The sequence below is a fragment of the Muntiacus reevesi genome, chromosome 1, assembly GCF_963930625.1.
Source record: "Muntiacus reevesi chromosome 1, mMunRee1.1, whole genome shotgun sequence".
NCBI lineage: Eukaryota > Metazoa > Chordata > Mammalia > Artiodactyla > Cervidae > Muntiacus > Muntiacus reevesi.
The window spans coordinates 240,637,324-240,658,678 of record NC_089249.1 but is presented as its reverse complement, the minus strand read 5'-3'; the positions used below and the strand labels follow the sequence as shown (position 1 = coordinate 240,658,678).

At 41.9% G+C, this 21,355-nt stretch overlaps 1 protein-coding gene across 2 annotated transcripts in view; it reads left to right on the top strand.

Annotated features, from left to right (window-relative positions):
* Window positions 1-21,355, top strand: part of GLRA1 (glycine receptor alpha 1) — a 90,396-nt gene that overhangs the window by 18,107 nt on the left and 50,934 nt on the right. The gene's annotated exons all lie outside the window — the stretch shown is intronic.

Below are 21,355 nucleotides of genomic sequence, written 5' to 3'. Positions count from 1 at the left end.
CATCAGTCCTTCCAAAGAACACCCAGGACTGATCTCCTTAAGTCTGGAAGTTCATGGTAGTCTCTTCCATTACCTGATAGCTCAAATGGTTAAAATATTCTTTCCTCACATTGGGCAGCCACTTCCCACTCTGAAAGTCCAAACTGCCTTCCCTAGTCATTTGGAACAAGTCAGTAGCCTACAGAAGGTACCTAAACTGTGGAATCAGAAGGATCAGGTTCTATTCCTACCCTACCACCTACTAGCCATGTAACTTTCAACCAAGTCACTTCTGCCATCTGTGCCTTGGTTGCTTCATCTGGATGGCAGGAACACAAAGATATAATCTCATGTAGTGCTTTGGAGAAGAAGACATAAATAATATCTGCAGAGGGCTTGGTTCAGTGCCTGGCAAACAGTAAATATCCAAGAATATTATTTTACTAAGTTGAGTCTCTCTTCCCCATGACAGCCCTTCAGAGATTTATTAAAAAATGATCTCTCTGTCTATGTTTTCTCTGAGCCAAACACCCACAGAGTCTTTAATTATTCCTTATAGGTCAATTCCAAGTTTGTTTACCAGCCCAGTTGTTCCTTTCTGGACCTGCTCCAACCTGTTAATGTCCCTCTTAAGATGCAGGACCTGTGATGGAAAATAATAAATTAGCCAAGATGTGAAGTACAGCCCTCATCCAGTATTTCCTGTCATATTGACTTCTTTTAGTCTTTAGGTTTTTCTGAAGTTCTTCAGAATTGTCAGGTGTAATCTAGACTAGCATAAGATTTTAACGAGTTATATTTGAGTCTTACCAACAAAGATTTTTATTTTTATTTGTAATAATGGCTAATATACTAAGCAGTTTTTATCCAGCATGACATCAATACCTGATTTTCTCCTTCAATTCCAACAACCCCAGGAGCACTATTTTTAACACTATTTTACTGACAAAAAATTTAAAAAACAGATTTGAAGAGGTTAAGTAACTTGCCCAAGATCACACAGATACATGGTAGAACCACATTTGAGTTTGCCATGATATCCTACTTCCCAGTGCAAGTGTTTATGGGATACTTATTATATATAAATACTTTCAGGGATAAAAATGGAATACGACTTAGGCAAAAGACAGAAGCAAGGCAGTTTAATAGCAAATGAAATGTATTGCACCAAACTACGCTGAACTGCCAAACGACACTGTCACAAAGATCTCTCCTTCTCCCCTCCAGCACATTCCAGTGTCTAGGGCTTCTTGGGTAATATGCATTAAAACAGAAAAAGGAAAAAGAAGTGGTCACCGCTTTTCTTCAGCTTCCACTTACTTACCATTGCCTTCAGCGCTGGCCACTAGCAGACTTCCCTTTATGAGGAACTCATCTTCAGTGAGGAGCCAAGCTGCTGGTCCTGGAGTAGGGAGGGGTCCCTTGACACTGCTAGAGCCTTTCTGCCTGAGAAACATTCATACCCTTTGACTCAGCAGCGTTGCTTCCAGGCCATGCACACAGCTTTGTGAGCAAGGGGGCTTTTCACAGCATAAATTATGTTAGTTCAAAATTGGAAATAATATAAATGGCCATCAAAGAGGGACAGCTAAATGAATGCTGATATAGCCACACGCTGGTTCATGCAGTCACTTACAATTATCTTTCTAAAGGCTTAATAAGAAGAACAAATAAAATTCTCATTTAGAACCTTCAATAAAAAAGCAGGAAACAAAACTGTTTATAACCTATAGAGGAAAAAAAAATAAAAACCTAGAGGAAATTTACTAATACATTAACAGTAGGTATCTAGATAATAGGATTTCCAGGTAGGTTTTATTTTTTTGTTTCTTTGAACCTTGTTGTATTTTTCTAATATGCATTCATTGCTTTTATCATCAGAGGAAAATGTTATTTTTTTAAAGGATGGAAAGAATCTGGTCTGAGGGCTGCCAGCCAGCTTGTGAAAACCAGTTTTTGCCACTGGACAGTTTCCATCTGTGCAGCAGCAATTACTACTCCGTTACCATCAGATCATCTTAATCCTATTGATTGAAATGCCAAAGTAATTCTATTAATTTACTACTTAAGAGATAAATTACTAAGAACAGAGCAGAAGAATTACCAGAGAGTACTGTAGTATTCCTCTAGGTGTGAATACGGGTGGTCCTTGTAGATTCAAGTGTAAAATGCAAAGAAGCCTCTAGAAGTTCACAAACTCACTCCCTATCATACAGCCTAGAGCAACCAATGAAAATCTAAATCAATAAAAACTGACTTGAACATTTACAATGTTCCAGGTACCAAAGTAAGCACTGCAGAAGAATTATTTGATCTTTGTCACAACTCTGTGAGTGGCAACAATGATACCCATTTTACAGATGCAGAAACAAAGACAATAAGTAACTTGTCTGAGGCCACACAACTCATAAACAGAAGAGCATGGATTTGACAGCAGAATTTGTGTGCTTAACCCTGGACCAGCTTCTGTTTCAGTCCAGAAATGAATGAGCTCTTATTAGTGCTGTGTCTTACTGCACCCAGTAAGATTTTTTTTCTTTTTTTGGCCACACTGTGCAACATGAGGGATCTCAGTTCTCTGCCCAGAGATCAAACCCATACCTCCTGCAGTGGAAGCCTGGGTTCTTACCTCCTGGACCACTAGTAGTGATTTATAAGTTAGGACAGGAAGGATCTACACTCTATGGATGAGGAAAGTGATGCTTCAGTATAACAAAGGATGCATTCATGATCACAGAACAAAGAATAGAAATGAGTAGTAGTCAAACTTCGGACTTCTGATCCTACACCCAGTTTGTTCCATTTGCCTCAGAGCCATGCAACAAGAAGCAGAGGGCAGTGGGATTTGGATCCCTATTTGGGCCTCCTATGAAGCACAGGGAGATGACTCTGCTAGAGGATCCTGAAGGTATAGGGTGAAAGGGAAGAAACCCTCAAAAGGAAAAGACAGTCTCAGCAATGACCCTTGCCACCCTTTCACCACGAGTCCTCCTTTCTCCTAAAACCAGGAAGGGACACTAGCCATCTAGCATCATCGTCCATCTACCTTGCTTTCAGATCATTGAGGCCCTTAGGCTTCACTGACATGTCTTCTTCTATATAATCCTCAGTAAATATTACTTGCAGAAGCTGGTACTAAACTGCAGAGGATCAGGAACTTAAAACAATGCATATTCAAGTTGAGTGAGCTGTATTAGCACATTTGAACAGCTGTTCCAAAACATATGGCAAAATTCCACCTCAATTAGAGTCACATATCAACTCAGCCACCAAATTACCTTGATTACATAATTTAACCTTTCCAAGCCTCCATTTCCTCAAGTGAAAACTAGAGAAGAAAATGGTACCCACCTCACCAAGTGTTTGAGTGAATTCAGTCAGTTCAGTTCAGTTCAGTTCAGTTGCTCAGTAGTGTCTGAGCCTTTGCGACCACATGAATTGCAGCACGCCAGGCCTCCCTGCCCATGACCAACTCCTGGAGTTTACTCAAACTCATGCCCATCGAGTCAGTGATGCCATCCAATCATCTCATCCTCTGTCGTCCCCTCCTCCTCCTGCCCCAAACCCTCCCAGCATCAGGGTCTTTTCCAATGAATCAACTCTTCACAAGAGGTGGCCAAAACTGGAGTTTCAGCTTCAGCATCAGTCCTTCCAATGAACAGCCAAGACTGATCTCCTTTAGGATGGACTGGTTGGATCTCCCTGGAATCCAAGGGACTCTCAAGACACTTCTCCAACACCACAGTTCAAAAACATCAATTTTTCGGCACTCAGATTTCTTCACTGTCCAACTCTCAAATCCATACATGACCACTGGAAAAACCATAGCCTTGACCAGATGGACCTTTGTTGGCAAACTAATGTCTCTGCTTTTCAATATGCTATCTAGGTTGGTCATACTTTCCTTCAAAGGAGTAAGCGTCTTTGAATTTCATGGCTGCACTCATCATCTGCAGTGATTTTGGAGTCCAAAAAAGTAAAGTCTGACACTGTTTCCACTGTTTCCCCATCTATTTCCCATGAAGTGATGGGACCAGATCTTAGTTTTCTGAATGTTAAGCTTTAAGCCAACTTTTTCACTCTCCTCTTTCACTTTCATCAAGAGGCTTTTTAGTTTCTCTTCACTCTCTACCATAAGGGTGGTGTCATCTGCATATCTGAGGTTATTGATATTTCTCCCGGCAGTCTTGATTCCAGCTTGTGCTTCCTCCAGCCCAGCATTTCTCATGATGTACTCTGTATATAAGTTAAATAAGTAGGGTGACAATATACAGCCTTGACGTACTCCTTGTCCTATTTGGAACCAGTCTGTTGTTCCATGTCCAGTTCTAACTGTTGCTTCCTGAACTGCATACAGGTTTCTCAAGAGGTAGGTCAGGTGGTCTGGTATTCCCATCTCTTTCAGAATTTTCCAGTTTATTGTGTCCACACAGTCAAAGGCTTTGGCATAGTCAATAAAGCAGAAATAGATGTTTTTCTGGAACTCTCCTGCTTTTTCGATGATCCAGCAGATATTGGCAATTTGATCTCTGGTTCCTCTGCCTTTTCTAAAACCAGCTTGAACATCTGGAAGTTCTCGGTTCACGTAAAGCCTGGCTTGGAGAATTTTGAGCATTACTTTACTAGCGTGTGAGATGAGTGCAATTGTGTGGTAGTTTGAGCATTCTTTGGGATTGCCTTTCTTTGGGATTGGAATGAAAACTGACCTTTTCCAGTCCTGTGGCCACTGCTGAGTTTTCCAAATTTGCTGGCATATTGAGTGCAGCACTATCACAGCATCATCTTTCAGGATTTGAAATAGTTCAACTGGAATTTCATCACATTCACTAGCTTTGTTTATAGTGATGCTTTCTTTTTTTTTTTTTTTTTTTTTTCATTTATTTTTATTAGTTGGAGGCTAATTACTTTACAATGTTGTAGTGGTTTTTGTCATACATTGACATGAACCAGCCATGGATTTACATGTGTTTACATGTAATTTACATGTATCCCCCATCCTGATCCCCCCTCCCTCCCCACCCGATTCCTCTGGGTCTTCCCAGTGCACCAGGCCCGAGCAATTGTCTCATGCATCCAGCCTGGGCTGGTGATCTGTTTCACCCTAGATAATATACATGTTTCAATGCTGTTCTCTCAAAATAGCTCACCCTCGCCTTCTCCCACAGAATCTAAAAGTCTGTTCTGTACATTTGTGTCTCTTTTCCTGTTTTGCATATAGGGTTATCGTTACCATCTTTCTAAATTCCTTATATATGTGTTAGTATACTGTATTGGTCTTTATCTTTCTGGCTTACTTCACTCTGTATAATGGGCTCTGGTTTCATCTATCTCATTAGAACTGATTTAAATGAATTCATTTTAATGGCTGAGTAATATTCCATGGTGTATAGGTACCACAGCTTCCTTATCCATTCATCTGCTGATGGGCATCTAGGTTGCTTCCACGTCCTGGCTATTATAAACAGTGCTGTGGTGAACATTGGGGTGCACGTGTCTCTTTCAGATCTGGTTTCCTCGGTGTGTATGCCCAGAAGTGGGAATGCTAGGTCATATGGCAATTCTAATTCCAGTTTTTTAAGAAATCTCCACACTGTTCTCCATAGGGGCTGTACTAGTTTGCATTCCCACCAACAGTGCATAGTGATGCTTTCTAAGGCCCACCTGACTTCACATTGCAGGATGTCTGGCTCTAGGTGAGTGATCACACCATTGTGATTATCTGGGTCATGAAGATCTTTTTTGTACAGTTTTTCTGTGTATTCTTGCCATCTCTTCTTAATATCTTCTGCTTCTGTTAAGTCCATACCATTTCTGTCCTTTATCAAACCCATCTTTGCCTGAAATATTCCCTTGATATCTCTAATTTTCTTGAAGAGATCTCTAGTCTTTCCCATTCTGTTGTTTTCCTCTATTTCTTTGCACTGATCACTGAGAAAGGCTTTCTTATCTCTCCTGGCTATTCTTTGGAACTCTGTATTCAAATGGGAATATCTTTCCTTCTCTCCTTTGCTTTCTGCTTCTCTTCTTTTCACAGCTATTTGTAAGGCCGCCTCAGACAACCATTTTGCCTTTTTGCATTTCTTTTCCATGGGGATGGTCTTGATCCCTGTCTCCTGAACAATGCCACGAACCTCTGTCCATAGTTCTTCAGGCTCTCTGTCTGTCAGATCTAGTACCCCAAATCTATTACTCACTTCCACTGTATAGTCATAAGGGATTTGATTTAGGTCATACCTGAATGGTCTAGTGGTTTTCCCTACTTTCTTCAGTTTAAGTCTGAATTTGGCAATAAGGAGTTCATGATCTGAGCCACAGTCTGCTCCTGGTCTTGTTTTTGCTGACTGTATAGAGCTTCTCCATCTTTGGCTGCAAAGAATATAATCAATCTGATTTTGGTGTTGACCATCTGGTGATGTCCATGTGTAGGGTCTTCTCTTGTGTTGTTGGAAGAGGGTGTTTGCTACGACCAGTGCGTTCTCTTGGCAAAACTCTATTAGCCTTTGCCCTGCTTCATTCTGTACTCCAAGGCCAAATTTGCCTGTTACTCCAGGTGTTTCATGACTTCCTACTTTTGCATTCCAGTCTAGTCCCCTATAATGAAAAGGACATCTTTTTTGGGTGTTAGTTCTAAAAGGTCTTGTAGGTCTTCATAGAACCATTCAACTTCAGCTTCTTCAGCATTACTGGTTGGGGCATAGGCTTGGATTACTGTGATATTGAATGTTTTGCCTTGGAAATGAACAGAGATCATTCTGTCATTTTTAAGCGTGCATCCAGTAGTGCATTTCAGGCTCTTTTGTTGACCATGGTGGCTACTCCATTTCTTCTAAGGGATTCCTGCCCACAGTAGTAGATATAATGGTCATCTGAGTTAAATTCACCCATTGCAGTCCATTTTAGTTCACTGATTCCTAGAATGTCGACATTCACTCTTGCCATCTCCTGTTTGACCACTTCCAATTTGCCTTGATTCATGAGTGGATTAGAAAGCATGTATGGGAAACTCTTAACAAGGGGAAAAGCATGTATGGGAAACTTCTTAACTTCTAGCAATTAGAAAGTGTTTGATCATTGGTAGCCACTGCGATTCTTGTTAGTTAATCTCAGTCAATTTCCTTGTCTATAAACAGAGATGACATTCCTTCTGACATTACAGTCACAATATATAATAATTAATTTATATAAGGTGCTCAAAAAATATCTTTTTTTTGATGCACAAGATGTCCCAGTTCCATAATTCTATGATTCTTCTACCCACTTCTTCCCCAAGACTTTAGAACCTGCTAAGTAAGACAAAGAAGTTCCACTCCACTAAGCATAGCTGCAGTTCTCTGTCTTAGAGGATTCAGGAGAATCAAGGAGGGCTATTTAGAGCCTTATTAGAGATTGGGGGCATCAATAAAACTCTGTATTTACATACAAATACCCATTTCAACTAAATCCTCTCAACTCACAGCTATATGTGCTCTTTCTGAAGACCAATCACTCAGTTTATTAATGCAGATGCAGATTTTAATCCAAGTTGCTTTTCTACAGTTTAAGGTCATTTTTTCCTCAGTGCCCAATGAAAACTGTTTATTATTTTCTCAACATCCTCTTTTGAATCATAGTCTCCTGGATGCCTGAAGACCACACACATCTAAGATTCACTCAGGAAAACCTGTTTTCTCTGTAACAAACAGACCCATTTTGCCAATACATTTCCTAGGGGTTCATTGCAACTTGACTTATTTTCCACACTAGGTCTGAACCAGCACAGATCTGGGAGGGGAAAGTAATGTGGTTTTCTAATAGGTTCAGACAGTTAAGCACTAATTTGTCTTCACATACGTTTCCTTCTATTAATTTGGGAGTTCTTTGAATACAAGAGCTATGGCATATCTATTGTTAAGATATTTAAAAGAGAAGTCTCTGGATTTTGATGTTCAATAGCTCAGTCATGTCCAACTATTTGGGACCCTATGGACTGCAGCATGCCAGGCCTCCCTGTTCTTCACCAACTCTCAGAGATTGCTCAAATTCATGTCCATTGAGTCAGTGATGCCAACCAATCATCTCAGCCTCTGTCATCCCCTTCTCCTCCTGCCTTCTATCTTTCCCAGCATCAGGGTCTTTCCCAAAGATTTGGCTCATTGCATCAGGTAGCCAAAGTATTGAGGCTTCAGTTTCAGCATCAGTCCTCCCAATGAATACTCAAGACTGATTTCCTTTAGGATGGACTGGTTGGATCTCCAAGCAGTCCAAGCGACTCTCAAGAGCTTTCTCCAACACTATAGTTCAAAAGCATCAATTCTTCAGTGCTCAGCCTTCTTTATGGTCCAACTCTCACATCCATACATGACTACTGGAAAAACCATAGATTTGACTAGACAGACCTTTGTTGACATAGTAATATCTCTGTTTTTTAATATACTGCCTAGATTTGTCATAGCTTTTCTTCCAAGGAGCAAGTGTCTTTTAATTTCATGACTGAAGTAACTATCTGCAGTGATTTTGGAACCCCAAAAAATAAAGTCTGACACTGTTTTCATTGGTTCCTCATCTATACATAAAATAATGGGACTGGATGCCATGATCTTAGTTTCTTGAAAGTTGAGTTTTAAGCCAACTTTTTCATTCTCCTCTTTCACTTTCATCAAGAGGCTCTTTAGTTCCTCTTCACTTTCTGCCATAACGGTGGTGTTATCTGCATATCTGAGGTTATTGGTATTTCTTCCGACAATCTTGATTCCAGCTTGTGATTCACCTAGCTCAGCATTTCGCATGATGTACTCTGGATATAAGTTAAATAAACAGGGTGACAATATACAGCCTTGATGTACTCCTTTCCCAATTTGGAACCAGTCTGTTGTTTCATGTTTGGCTCTAACTGTTGCTTCCTGACCTGCATAGAAGTTTCTCAGGAGGCAGGTAAGGTGGTCTGGTATTCCCATCTCTTTAAGAATTTTCCACAGTTTGTTGTGATCTACACACAACAAACTCTGGGGTTAGGCGTACCTAAATAGGGCTTCCCAGGTGCTGCTAGTGGTAAAGAACCTGCCTGCCAATGCAGGAGACAAGAGATGTGGATTTGATCCCTAGGTTGGAAAGATCCTTTGGAGGAGTGCATGGCAATCCCCTCCGGTATTCTTGCCTGGAGAATCCCATGGACAGAAGAGCCTGGCAGACTGCAGTCCAAAGTATGGCAAAGAATTAAACACGACCGCAGTGACTTAGCACGAATAACTTAAGTAACCTCTATAAATCTCAGTTTCTTCATGAGTAAAATGGGGGTAATTAATCCAACCCAAAGGATTATTCCTGAACTGACTGACTGAAAGGATTAGATTCAGGATTCACTACTATAAATAAAGCTCTTTGTGTAAGGCCTGGTCCTTTATAACCACTCAGTAAGGGCTGTTATATTTTTATTATTTATATTCAGTCACCTAGTACAACCTTTGACATACAATATGCATTTCATAATTATTTTAGATAAATAAGTAAATAAATGAGGTAATAAATTAATGCCATCTCAAATGAGATGATAATGATCTCAAAGTACTTAGTGAATGCAAAAAGTTGACTGACCTAAAAAAGGAATTTATTCCTACAGCATCTTTAAGTATCATGCCCTTTTACCACTCAAATGACAAAGTTGATAAAGGCAGGTGATATTTCAAAGATGGGTGAACTGAGACAAAGAAAAATAAAATGAAAGACAAGTTGACTACAGAGAAATTCTGAGTGACAATTTAATAAATAGTCAAGAAGGATTTATTCACTTCCTTCCTGTCTGTTGGGTCTGGCCAAATAGTCAAGCAGAAGATGCCCCAGACACTGGTCACATTGGGGCTCTGCCATCTGAGACGCTGAGATGAGATCTTAACCTTTCAGTTGATCTTCAGTGTCATCAGCTATACATGGAGATGCTGTCATGCGGGTGGCAGGAAGATCGAATGAATTGGAAATGCCAAGTATACCAAAAGTGTTATTTGTGTGAAAGTGATCATCATATTCTTCTCGACCCATAATTTCCAATTCTCAGAGCTCCATGAATTCTCACTCACAGTTCCAAAGAGTCATATAAACATTTCTATTATAAACCAGAGCAGCTCCTCAGAGGGACTCTGGAAATCTCTATCACTTGGGATAGTCAATAAAATAGTGTGGGCTTTAGAGACCAACTGACTATTGACTATAAGTGGTGTCTGCCACTTATAAGCTATATGACCTCTGCTAAATCTCAGAAAATGCAAGCATCAGTTTCCCCATCTAAAAAATGGAGGTAATGCTGTCATCATCACAGGACTGTTGAGAAGATTAAATATAGTACTATATGTAAAGTGCCCAGCACATAGTAAGTACTCAGTGAATGGTAGCTATTACTATTATTAGCTAATAACACATCTTTCTGTTTTTATCATATTACTATTAATATTTCTCCTCAATATTCATAATCCCAGAACTTTGCCACATCAAATGACCATTCCCTGCTGATCAATGCAGTCTTTTTTTCCCAAAACTTTTTGTCTAGAATCCCTGAGCTGCATTCTCTACAAAGAAATACTTCTCCAGTGGGATTTATCTGATTAAAAAGAAAACTGCATTGAAGGTAATGAGAGCCATTTGCTCTCCTGTCCGACTCGTGGGATGCATGCTAATTACACAGAGCCTGCTAAGAGCTTTGACTCAAGCAGAGTAAGCCCCATAGGCCTGTTCAGCACTCAAGCCTCTGAAGAATAGCCCCCCACCCAAATTCCTAACATTGTGACTCATCTAGGGGGTTACTTCCTTTGTGGAACCAGACCACTGAATGGCACTGAAAATGAGAGGCACAGGAAAACTTCTTTAAGTGAGATACATGGGGACAGTCAGGGCAAACTGAGATGGTGGTTGTGGAATTATAATTAGTGACCTAGGAGGGGGAAATGAAAGGCATAGGTTTGATCTAGGACATTGATCTCAGTCTTTCTGTAGGATGGCTATACATATTCCTGAAAGAAAAAGGGATGGCTTTTCCTTTTATTGTCCTGCCTTGGATTTCCCCAGAGGACATCAGGTATTTTCTCCCAGAGACTGATTAAAGATATCAGGGCCAGAATTCAGGGCTTTTTGACTCCAGTCAAATCACATCATTGATGCTAAGTACCTGCACAGCTAAATTCCGCTTCCTCTGAAGTACCAGGTGTATACAAGCCATTTAACAAACACCTATTGAGCCCTGACCAGGTACCAGGCTTTGTACTTCATGAAAACCATATGGAAGAAGCTTGCCAAAGTCATGTTTTTAGGGTCTTGTCTACATAACACATGACTGTCCCAATTTGGGGAAAAGGAAGGTTGGAGACATGAAGGTTGAGCTTGAACCAGAAAACGCCAAGGACTGCCACGATTCTGATCCTGAAACAAATACATGAGGTAAGAAGAAGGGAGGTGAGAAGAAAGAAAACATTGGCATGGTTTAAGCAAATGCAGTGCGGTATGCCAGAGTCAGACAGTCAAGCCACAAGCTCCTTAAGACTTAATTTTCTTACTTTAAAATGGGGGCAGACATTGCTACCTCTCAGGTTGTTTAAAGGATAAATTGTGATAAAATATTTAATGTTAGGGGATTTTTTGCCACCAAACAAGAAAAACTAAAATGAAGCTTTCTGAAAATGAAATGAGATGCTGTCAGAGGCAGACATCCATCTTTAGGTGACCACACTTGATTATCTACAGGAAACTATACCTTTGATTGACTGGGCTTGAGGACCTAGGATGGTCTAGGAGGACAAGGACTGGGGTAAAGCAAGTGAGGGCACAAAGTTTAAGGAGGCGCGCACTTTCAGGGTTCTGCACGTGCAGGGTTGGTGCCTACACGGCCCTCAGAGTAAGTGACTCTTTCAATTTTGCCAGGCACCTCGTTATCACCCTACTTCATGAGGATACTTAAATAAAAGTGACAGAAGAATTAATGGAGGGAAAGTTATCTAGAAGAACAGACTGGAAACAATGATAAGGAATGTGAGATATCCCTAGAGAATCAGACTTCCCTAAGGACAGGGGAAGGACAAGATGGAATCTCAAGTTTCCTTCAACTCCAAGGATCCAAGGTTTTTTGTTGTTTTTTGGGTTTTTTTAATCATTGGCTGCACCCCCAAAGCACATGGGACCTTAGTTTCCTGACCAGTGCTCAAACCCCCATCCCTTGCATTGGAAGGCAGAGTGTCAACCACTGGACCACTGGGTATGCCCCCAAGATTTCATCTCACTGCAGACAAGAACCATGTTCAAATATTTGCACTTCTTATCCAGATAATGGTTCCTTATAAGAGGCAGATCTAGCTGTGGAAGGTCAGACAGGAAAGGGAAGGGAGTCTTGCTCCATAAGACCTGGAGAAGTGGGCTCAGGGCATGCCAACTGCGCCATTCTGCTCCCTAAGGGGTGCTTAGCAGATCATGAAGTGAAACTAATAAAATGTCAGGCACTCCGGGCCAACCTAAGCCCCTTACTGCAATCAAATAAAATCGGAATTGCACAGCTGGCCAAAGCAAGCCAGCTGTTGACCTGAGGGTGCAACCCAGGCAAAGCTGACAGTGACCAGCAAGGCCCATACTACGCAACAACCCCCAAGCCCCTGGTGTCAGAGTCACAGACAGGAAACTGGTTCAGTCCACAAGGTCAGAGTGCCAGCCTTACTTAACCTCATCCCTTCCTAGGAGCTAGGATACCCACCCCTCACACCATCCCTCCATTCCTTTCTAAGGACAGCCCCACAGGCAGAAGAAAGCTTTCTCCCCAAAAATATACAGCAAGGACATCGACAAATGTCAGGTCTTCCCAAACGTGTACAGAGGCAAAAGTTCGCAAAACTCAGAAAAATTCTGATTTCTCTCCCCACTTGCTCCCAAATACTGCCTTCCTCCTCTGAACCACCAGAGCACTCCAGTTATGCTCCTTAGGCTGAGGATAACCTCTTATAGTTGTTCATATGTACCTACTCTAGTCTATCTGCTGAACTATCAAAAATAAGAGGGCAAAAGCTATTAATCAACAAATGATCACTGGAAATTCCCTGGCAGTCCAGTAGTTAGGACTCTGTGCTTTCATGGCTGAGGGCTGGGTTCAATCCCTGGTCAGGGAACCAAAATCCCACAAGCTGTGCAGTGTGGACAGGAAAAAAAGAAAGAAAAGATCATTGATTGCTACTATCCTGTCAGGCACTGTAGACAGACACAAACTCGGTTCACACAAAAGGCTTCTTCTGTAGACAGCAACATATTTATCTGCCTCTCCTCCGCAATGCCTTATTCATGTAGTAGGTGCTTGCTTAATAAATTAGAAGGATCAGAGGACTGTAGAGCAAGAGGATCCATAGAAATCAGACAAGCCCCCACTCAACAATCTAGTCCCTTGACAGAGACTGATAATCCACCCTGCTCCCTTTCCCTGCTGGGTCAGGCTCCAGACCCATCTTCCAAGCAGCTACTCAAAGTGAAGTGTTTACCATGCCTGATCTAATCCAAAACTTCCATTTCCCAGGTGAAGAAACCAGGGACCATCTGAGAAAAAGAATTAGCTCAAGAATTAGACGAAGAGAAATTTAGACACAGAGCCAAAACTATATCTGAGTTTCCCAGCCCCACCTTCATATTTCTCCCTCTATTCCACAATGACTTTTATAATTGTGTATGAAGTAATGGGGAAAAGGGGAAACAGTGTCAGATTTCATTTTCTTGGGCTCCAACATCAATACAGATGGTGACTGCAGCCACAAAATAAAAAGATTCTTCTTCCTTGGAAGAATAGCTATGACAAACCTAGACAGTGTATTGAAAAATGGAGACATCACTTTGTTGACAAAGGTCCATATAGTCAAAACTATGATTTTTCCAGTAGTCATGTATGGATGTGAGAGTTGGACCATAAAGAAGGTTGAGTGCCAAAGAATTGATGCTTTCGAACTGTGCAGATGAAGAAGACTCTTGAGAGTCTCTTGAATATCAAGGAGATCAAACTAGTCAATCCTAAAGGAAATCAACCCTGAATATTCACTGGAAGGATGAAGCTGAAGCTCCAATACTTTGGCCACCAGATGTGACTCATTGGAAAAGACCCTCATTCTGAGAAAGACTTAGAGGGCAAGAGGAGAAGGGGGTGACAGAGGATGAGATGGTTGGATGGTATCAATGACTCAGTGGATATGAGTTTGAGCAAACTCTGGGAGACAGTGAAAAACAGGGAAGTCTGGCATGCTGCAATTCATGGGGTCGCAAAGAGTCGGACAAGACAACAAGATGAAGTAAATGCTCGTGGAAACATAGACCTTCTGTCAACATCTGACTAGATGACTTGGTACTTTCTACAAGGAATAAACACCAGTGCATTAGATGACCTCCCTGCCAAGGCAAAGGGGATGTCCTGGCCCAAGTCAGAGGACACATCTCTCTGGAAACCAAGTTGGACACCCACCATTTGAGGGGTCTTTTGGAGAGTGCATTTCCCAAGTTTGGCCAGGCTACAATTCAACTTAACCAGACAACAGCTGAGAAATCCTGATGGATTATTTGTGCTAACAAGGTGTTGAGGAGGGACAATCTTCCTTAACTTCCAGACCCACCACAAGGACACAGAGCAGGGGGTGCAATCCTGGCTACTCCCAACCTTGAAGACTCAGTGTTACATTCTTAATTCTTCATCCTTTCTCTTTTTCTGTGTCCCTCCCACTCTCTCTCTCTCTCTCCCCATCATCCCCTTCCTTCACTCCTACACATGCTCACTAAACTTCTCTTTAATTCTCCAAGTCCTCTCTCACCTCTAGACTTTACTCATGCTGTTCCTTCTACCCAAAACACTCTCCTCTGTTTCTACAGGTCAATTCCATACTCAACCTTCATGTTTTACTGTAAAAAACACTATCTCCACAAAGCCTCTTGGAAACCACCTCCTCCCACCAGGTGCAGTTGGGTACCCATCCTCTCTACTCACTGACTTCCTCAGTTATAGCACTGGCCACGCCTCAGACACCTCCATTTCCCTTTTCCTCTCTCTCTCCCGCCCCCACTTCTCTTCTTACTCTGTGCCTCCAACTTCTTCCTCCAGCTCCCTGCATCCCTCCCTTGGCTGTTCTCAGCCTCTGAATCATTCTTCTGCCCCTCATTTTGTCCTTCCTCCCTTTTCCCCCATCCCTGACCTCCTGACTTTCCTGCCCATGATGAACTCAGGACATGGAATCTGTTGGGGTCAAGATGGAGGGACCCCCCCACTGCTACCCCCACACACCATGGTCCTTGGGCATGTGGTACCATGAAGGGTCTAATTGAAACAGTTTCTCCCCAGGCTAACTGCCAAGCCCAGCTTACTTGAAATTCAGATTGACAACTGCACATTGATTCCCTATTTCCAATTGATGCTGCAACTAGAGAATGAGAATCTGAACATTGATCTGGCCTGGCTTCCAACAAATCCCTGAGAAATGAGCTGTTCCACTAAAGAAAAATGAGGAGACTGAATGGGAAGGCAGCAAGACAAACACACTCATACTCCCCAGAGGGGTCCAAATAAATTCAAGTCTCAAGACCAGATGTGTAAAGAAGAAAATTTTTTTTAAAAGAGGGAATATTATAGATTACTAAAATGATGGTTTAGAACCAGAAGGACTCTTAGAGATTATTCTAATCCCCTCATTTTATTGCTTGGGAAACTGAAAGCTCAAAAGGGAAGTGATTCGTCAAAGGTCACAAAGCCCCCTCTTTACTCTATCACCCTCCCTCCAAAGCCACTGTAGAACAGACTTCTGGACTTTGGTTTAATCTCTGTCATTAGGGGTCAAAACTGAGGTCCTTTAAGCACCAAAGTCTCCTAATGTGACAAATGCCCTGACTAAGAGGCGCTAGACAGTTCAAATCTCTGTCCAGTCAGAGCAGCCATCGCCATAAGCCTTCTCAACCAGGGAAAGAGCGCTTGGTCCCCGGAGACCTTATGGGCATTCTGAAAATGACTATTAATCAAATCTGTCTAAACCAAGTCTGATTCACCACATTACATCTCAGTAATCCCTGAAACAATTTGCATCATTTCCAAATACGTTCATAGGGTCAGCAAATCCTAACAATCAAGTGTTTCATTTCTCGGACTCATTCCCAGCCTCTGCGTCCAGTCCCTCACTGTCTAGAAGCAAAAGCTCAAGCTCACCAGAGGCAGTGACTGCAAATGTGCATAAGGGCCCCTGGACGCCTATTTTCTCTGCACAGAGGCGCAAAGAACAGATTTACTTGAGGGGGCCCTAGAAATAATTCTGGGCAAAATGTGCTTCTAAATATAGCCAGAAATGTACAATGATCATCGAGTGGAAAGGCATGGCTATTTGACATTCAAATGGAGAATTTATCAGAAAAAGAATTAGAGAAATTTTGGACGAGGGCAGTAAGGGATGGGAGACAATTTTAGGCAGTTCAACACATAATAATAACATAGAATCATCATTTCAGTCATCTGCATTATCCCAGGAAGAAAGTCTCCATTGGGTGTTACCATGTCTCTAACACCTTTCCAGCGCTCGCTGATCTTCTTTTGGAACTGAGGGCAGGCCTCAGGCTTGGGATGTCAGCCAGCAACAGAATTTAACTAGGATTTTAAACTCTTCTCTTTCTGTTTTGTTTTCATTTTATTCACTGCTATGGTTGTCCTCTATTACGGCAATAATACTGATTTTTCATTTGTGAAGAGTGAAATATAAAGTTACTTTTTTTTTTTTAAAGAAGTGAGATAATTCAATGAGAATTTTTTCCCTAAATAACACATATTTAAAACATATCAGCTCCATATCCATTTTTAAATAAGCAGAAATATTTCAACATCTGACATTACTGTGACCCAAACTGTATGAATTTTCAAGATGATTAGAAATATACACAGAAAACAAGTTAAGGCCTTTAAAACGTACATGTCAATGCAATGAAAACTTTTAAGTGACTAATAGTAGAAATGATTAAAAAAAAGAAAACTTGGAAAAAATTGTCAGTGTTCCAAGAAACCATGATACACGGGAGGGGCTAGACTAGAGAATCTCAATATTTCCAAGAATTTTACTGTGAGTCACCTGACAAAACAGAGGATCATTAGCTAAGTCACAACTGCTTCTTCCCCAGTTTCAACTGTGGCAAATTCAGAGTGTGCAGGGGGATTGCCAGGGGTCAGACACAGGTTTTGATTTTTCTTGGCTGTAACAATACAACAGAGTTTCAAAACAAGTAGTAATACTACCTACTCTCATGATTTATATTCTTTGTAGTTTACAAAAGCTTTTCCTATACATGGTAGCATTTGGAAGCAGCAGGGCTTGCAAATGTGAGTTCTAATCTTTTCCCTCATTCAAGTGCTGTGTGATGTGAGGCCAGTTAATCTCTCAGTCTCGATTCCCACCGGTTCAGTTCACCATACAAGGATTGTTGGTGAGTCAATGGCCAGGTGACCAGAGTACAAGTGCCTTGCTGCAGACCTGTGAGCTAAGATTATCAGAAGATGCTTCAGCTTGGGGAGGATTCAGATATTAAATGGCATATTTTCCTAATAGCAAATGGTAGGGGATAATTTGGGGCGAATTCATTTTCTCACTGTACTGCCTAATGGGATTCAGGCTTATGAAAGAGGCCTGAGGGCAAGAGAAGTCTTATGCTATAGTAACTGCTAGGAGAGAGGACCACGTTCCCAAACCTTATTATCTGAGGGGAGGGGCTGAGAGAGAACAGGAGCTTATGAAATCTTCATAACTGCCACTCCTGGAGTGGCTCGAGAAGTGAATCATAGCAGCGATGAAGTCATAAATCACCGGTTACGTGCCTGTGGTCCCCTTTGTCACGCCAGAGTCACACAGAAGCCATGGGTCTGGTGCTGAATGGAGAAAAGGCTGGGACTGTGGTTAAGTATGGCCATGGAAGGCACTCGCCAGGACTTTCCAGTCATGCAGGGGCTACAGTGCAGCTGAAAGCAGCAGTGAGACCAGGAGAAACTCCAGACTGACTCTCAACTGCGCCCCCTGCCACCCCGCCACACACACACACACACACACACACACACACACACACACGGTAATGGAAAAGCAAGACAGTAGGCTGACTGCCGGCTATGAACTGAGAACCATCTTTGACATTTTTTACCCATGCTACCTCAGTGACTTCTTGTGCAAAACTTCTTTTGATATATCAGGCAACTGCAGTTCAGAGAAGTTAGGTAATGTTCCAAGGGTCACACAGCTGGTAAATGACTGAGACAGGATTGATTCCAAATCATCTGTTCTTTTCACTCTTTATGAACCATTCTATACTACATGTGACAGTACATTTCAGTAACACACACATACAATATATACACTGCACACACACAGCCACAAAGGCACTTGACATTGTCACACCCTGTACCCCATGTCTACACGCATGCCATATGGACACACAAAAATGCCCATACTAAACATCACTCTTAACAACACACTTTGACAGGAACACAGGTCTTCATATTTTTGCATATCCAAATCTATGTAACACAGTTCAGTTCAGTTCAGTCACTCAGTTGTGTCTGACTCTTTGCAGCCGCACAGACTGCAGCATGCCAGGCCTCCCTGTCCATCACCAACTCCCAGAATTTGCTCAAACTCATGTCCATTGAGTCAGTGATGCCACCCAGCCATCTCATCCTCTGTTGTCCCCTCCTCCTCCCTCTTTCAATATTTCCCAGCATCAGGGTCTTTTCCAGTGAGTCAGTTCTTCACACAGGTGGCCAAAGTATTGGAGTTTCAGCTTCAATATCAGTCCTTCCAATGGATATTCAGGACTGATTTCCTTTAGGATGTACTGGTTTGATCTCCTTGCAGTCCAAGGGATTCTCAAGAGTCTTCTCCAACACCCAACACCACAGTTCCAAAGCATCAATGCTTTGGTGCTCAGCCTTCTTTATAGTCCAAATCTTACATCCATACATGACTACTGGAAAAACCATAGCCTTAACTAGATGGACCTTTGTTGGCAAAGTAATGTCTCTGCTTTTAAATATGCTGTCTAGGTTGGTCATAACTTTTCTTCCAAGGAGTAAGCATCTTTTAATTTCGTGGCTGCAGTCACCATCTACAGTGATTTTGAAGCCCCCCAAAATAAAGTCTGTCACTGTTTCCCCATCTATTTGCCATGAAGTGATGGGACCAGATGCCATGATCTTAGTTTTCTGAATGTTGAGCTTTAAGCCAACTTTTTCACTCTCCTCTTTCACTTTCATCAAGAGGCTCTTTAGTTCTTCTTCACTTTCTGGCATAAGGGTGGTGTCATCTGCATATCTGAGGCTATTAATATTTCTCTTGGCAATCTTGATTATAACTTGTGCTTCATCCAGTCCAGCATTTCTCTGTACAGCATTTCTATGTAACACAATCCTCTCTATATCCACAAACGCCCTCATATACACCCTAGTCCCCACACATCCACCCACATCCATTCATTTATAAACAAAACATGCATATTCATCACACCTAGAAACCTACCCACATCACACAAACTCACAAACATCCATACTCACACTTGTAAAAACAGTATAATGCATTGTCCCTTATCCTTTCCATCAAAACGAGCCCTTTACAGCCTAGATGTCCATCAACAGATGAATGGATAAAGAAGCTGTGGTACACGGATACAATGGAATACTACTCAGCCATAAGAAGGAAGGCATTTGAATCTGTTCTAATGAGGTAGAAGAAGCTAGAACCTATTAAATGGAGAGAAGTAAGTCAGAAAGAGAAATGTAAATTTCATATACTGACCCATATATATGGAATCTAAAGAGACGGCACTAAAAAGAAAAAAAGAGATGGCACTGATGAATTCATTTTCAGGGCAGCAATGGAGAATCAGACATAGAGAACAGACTTATGTACATGGCGGGAGGAGGGATATACAAGGGAGATGTATGGAGGGAGAAGGGGAGATGTACGGAGACAGTAACACAGAAATTTACAAACCATATATAAAGCAGACAGCCAATGGGAATTTGCTGTGTTTCTCAGGGAACTCAAACAGGGGCTCTGTGACAGGCTGAATAGTGGGATGAGGAGGGAGCTGGGACGGAGGTCCGGGAGGGAGGGGACATGGGTATACCTATGGCTGATTCTTGTTGATGTATGACAGAAAACCACAAAATTCTGTAAAGCAATTATTCTTCAATTAAGAAATTTCTTAAAAAAGAGCCCTTTAGGATATGAATAAGGAATCTTCAGATTACTAAGCATGAGTGCAACCATCCTAGAAAATTTTTTGAAACTTCAAAGGAATAACTGATTATTTTCACTATTTTTTATTAGTGAGTATAATAGTCTACTTATTTTAAAATTGCCATACATGAACATTTCTGAATACTTCCTACTAACCAAGATATTTGACTAATTAATTAAAATATTATTTCATTCATTCAGCAATTATTGAGCACCAACTATGTGTGAGACACGCCATGGTAGGCACAGTAGAGGATTAAATAAACAAACAATAAAGGCAACCCACCACAATTGCTGGTCTCAGAACACAAACACAAGTAACTTCCAATGAGACAGCAGAGTCATGACACCTGCATGACTGGAAAGGCCCCAGTGAGTGAGCGGACCTGGCAGGAGAAGGGACACGGAGACAAGACAGTCCTGAAGCATCTGGTCCGAGAGAATGGGGGGACATCAGTGCCACCAGGGCAACTTCGGAAGGAAGTTTGGGAAGGAAGCTGCAGCATCTGGTTTGGAATGAACTTGAGGCATGACTTGGCAGGACACCCAAATGGACATGTGCCCCAGGTGTCTGCAAATGAAGGAAAGGGGGCCTATGGGAAAAGACAGGGTGGAAACAGAGATGTGAGGGCCATCCATTAGAGGGGATCCCTTAGACAGTGACAACTCCGACATCAGGAAAGGAGTCATGGCAAAGAACACGAGAGGCAGTGCAAATCCCTGGGGAACACCACATCCTACTTGGCCAGGTGACAGAAGCTCTCATTTTTTGCAACACACACGTACATCTCTACACATGCACCTCCTCCAGCATACAAGCCCCAGAGCACACACAGTGGGGCTGCACCAGCTTCCAGCTATCTCCTGGATATAATCATTTCAGGTTAGGGAAGCTCAGTCACCCAAAGCAACAGAAATAATTGATTGTCAACCCTTCAGCTCCCAATCTTGACTGTTCTAGAAATGTGCATGCCCAAGAGAGTATGGCAGGGGAAGGACCCCTGTTCTTAGACCTCAGCCATTTGTACTACATACTATGGCACAAAGGAACACCTAAAACTACTTTGTTGTGAGGGGAAGGTGACAGAAACAATGTGAAGCATCCCCAGTTTGATTTCAAATCCCCCAGTTCTGGCTACATCCAGGCAAGTGACCACTGA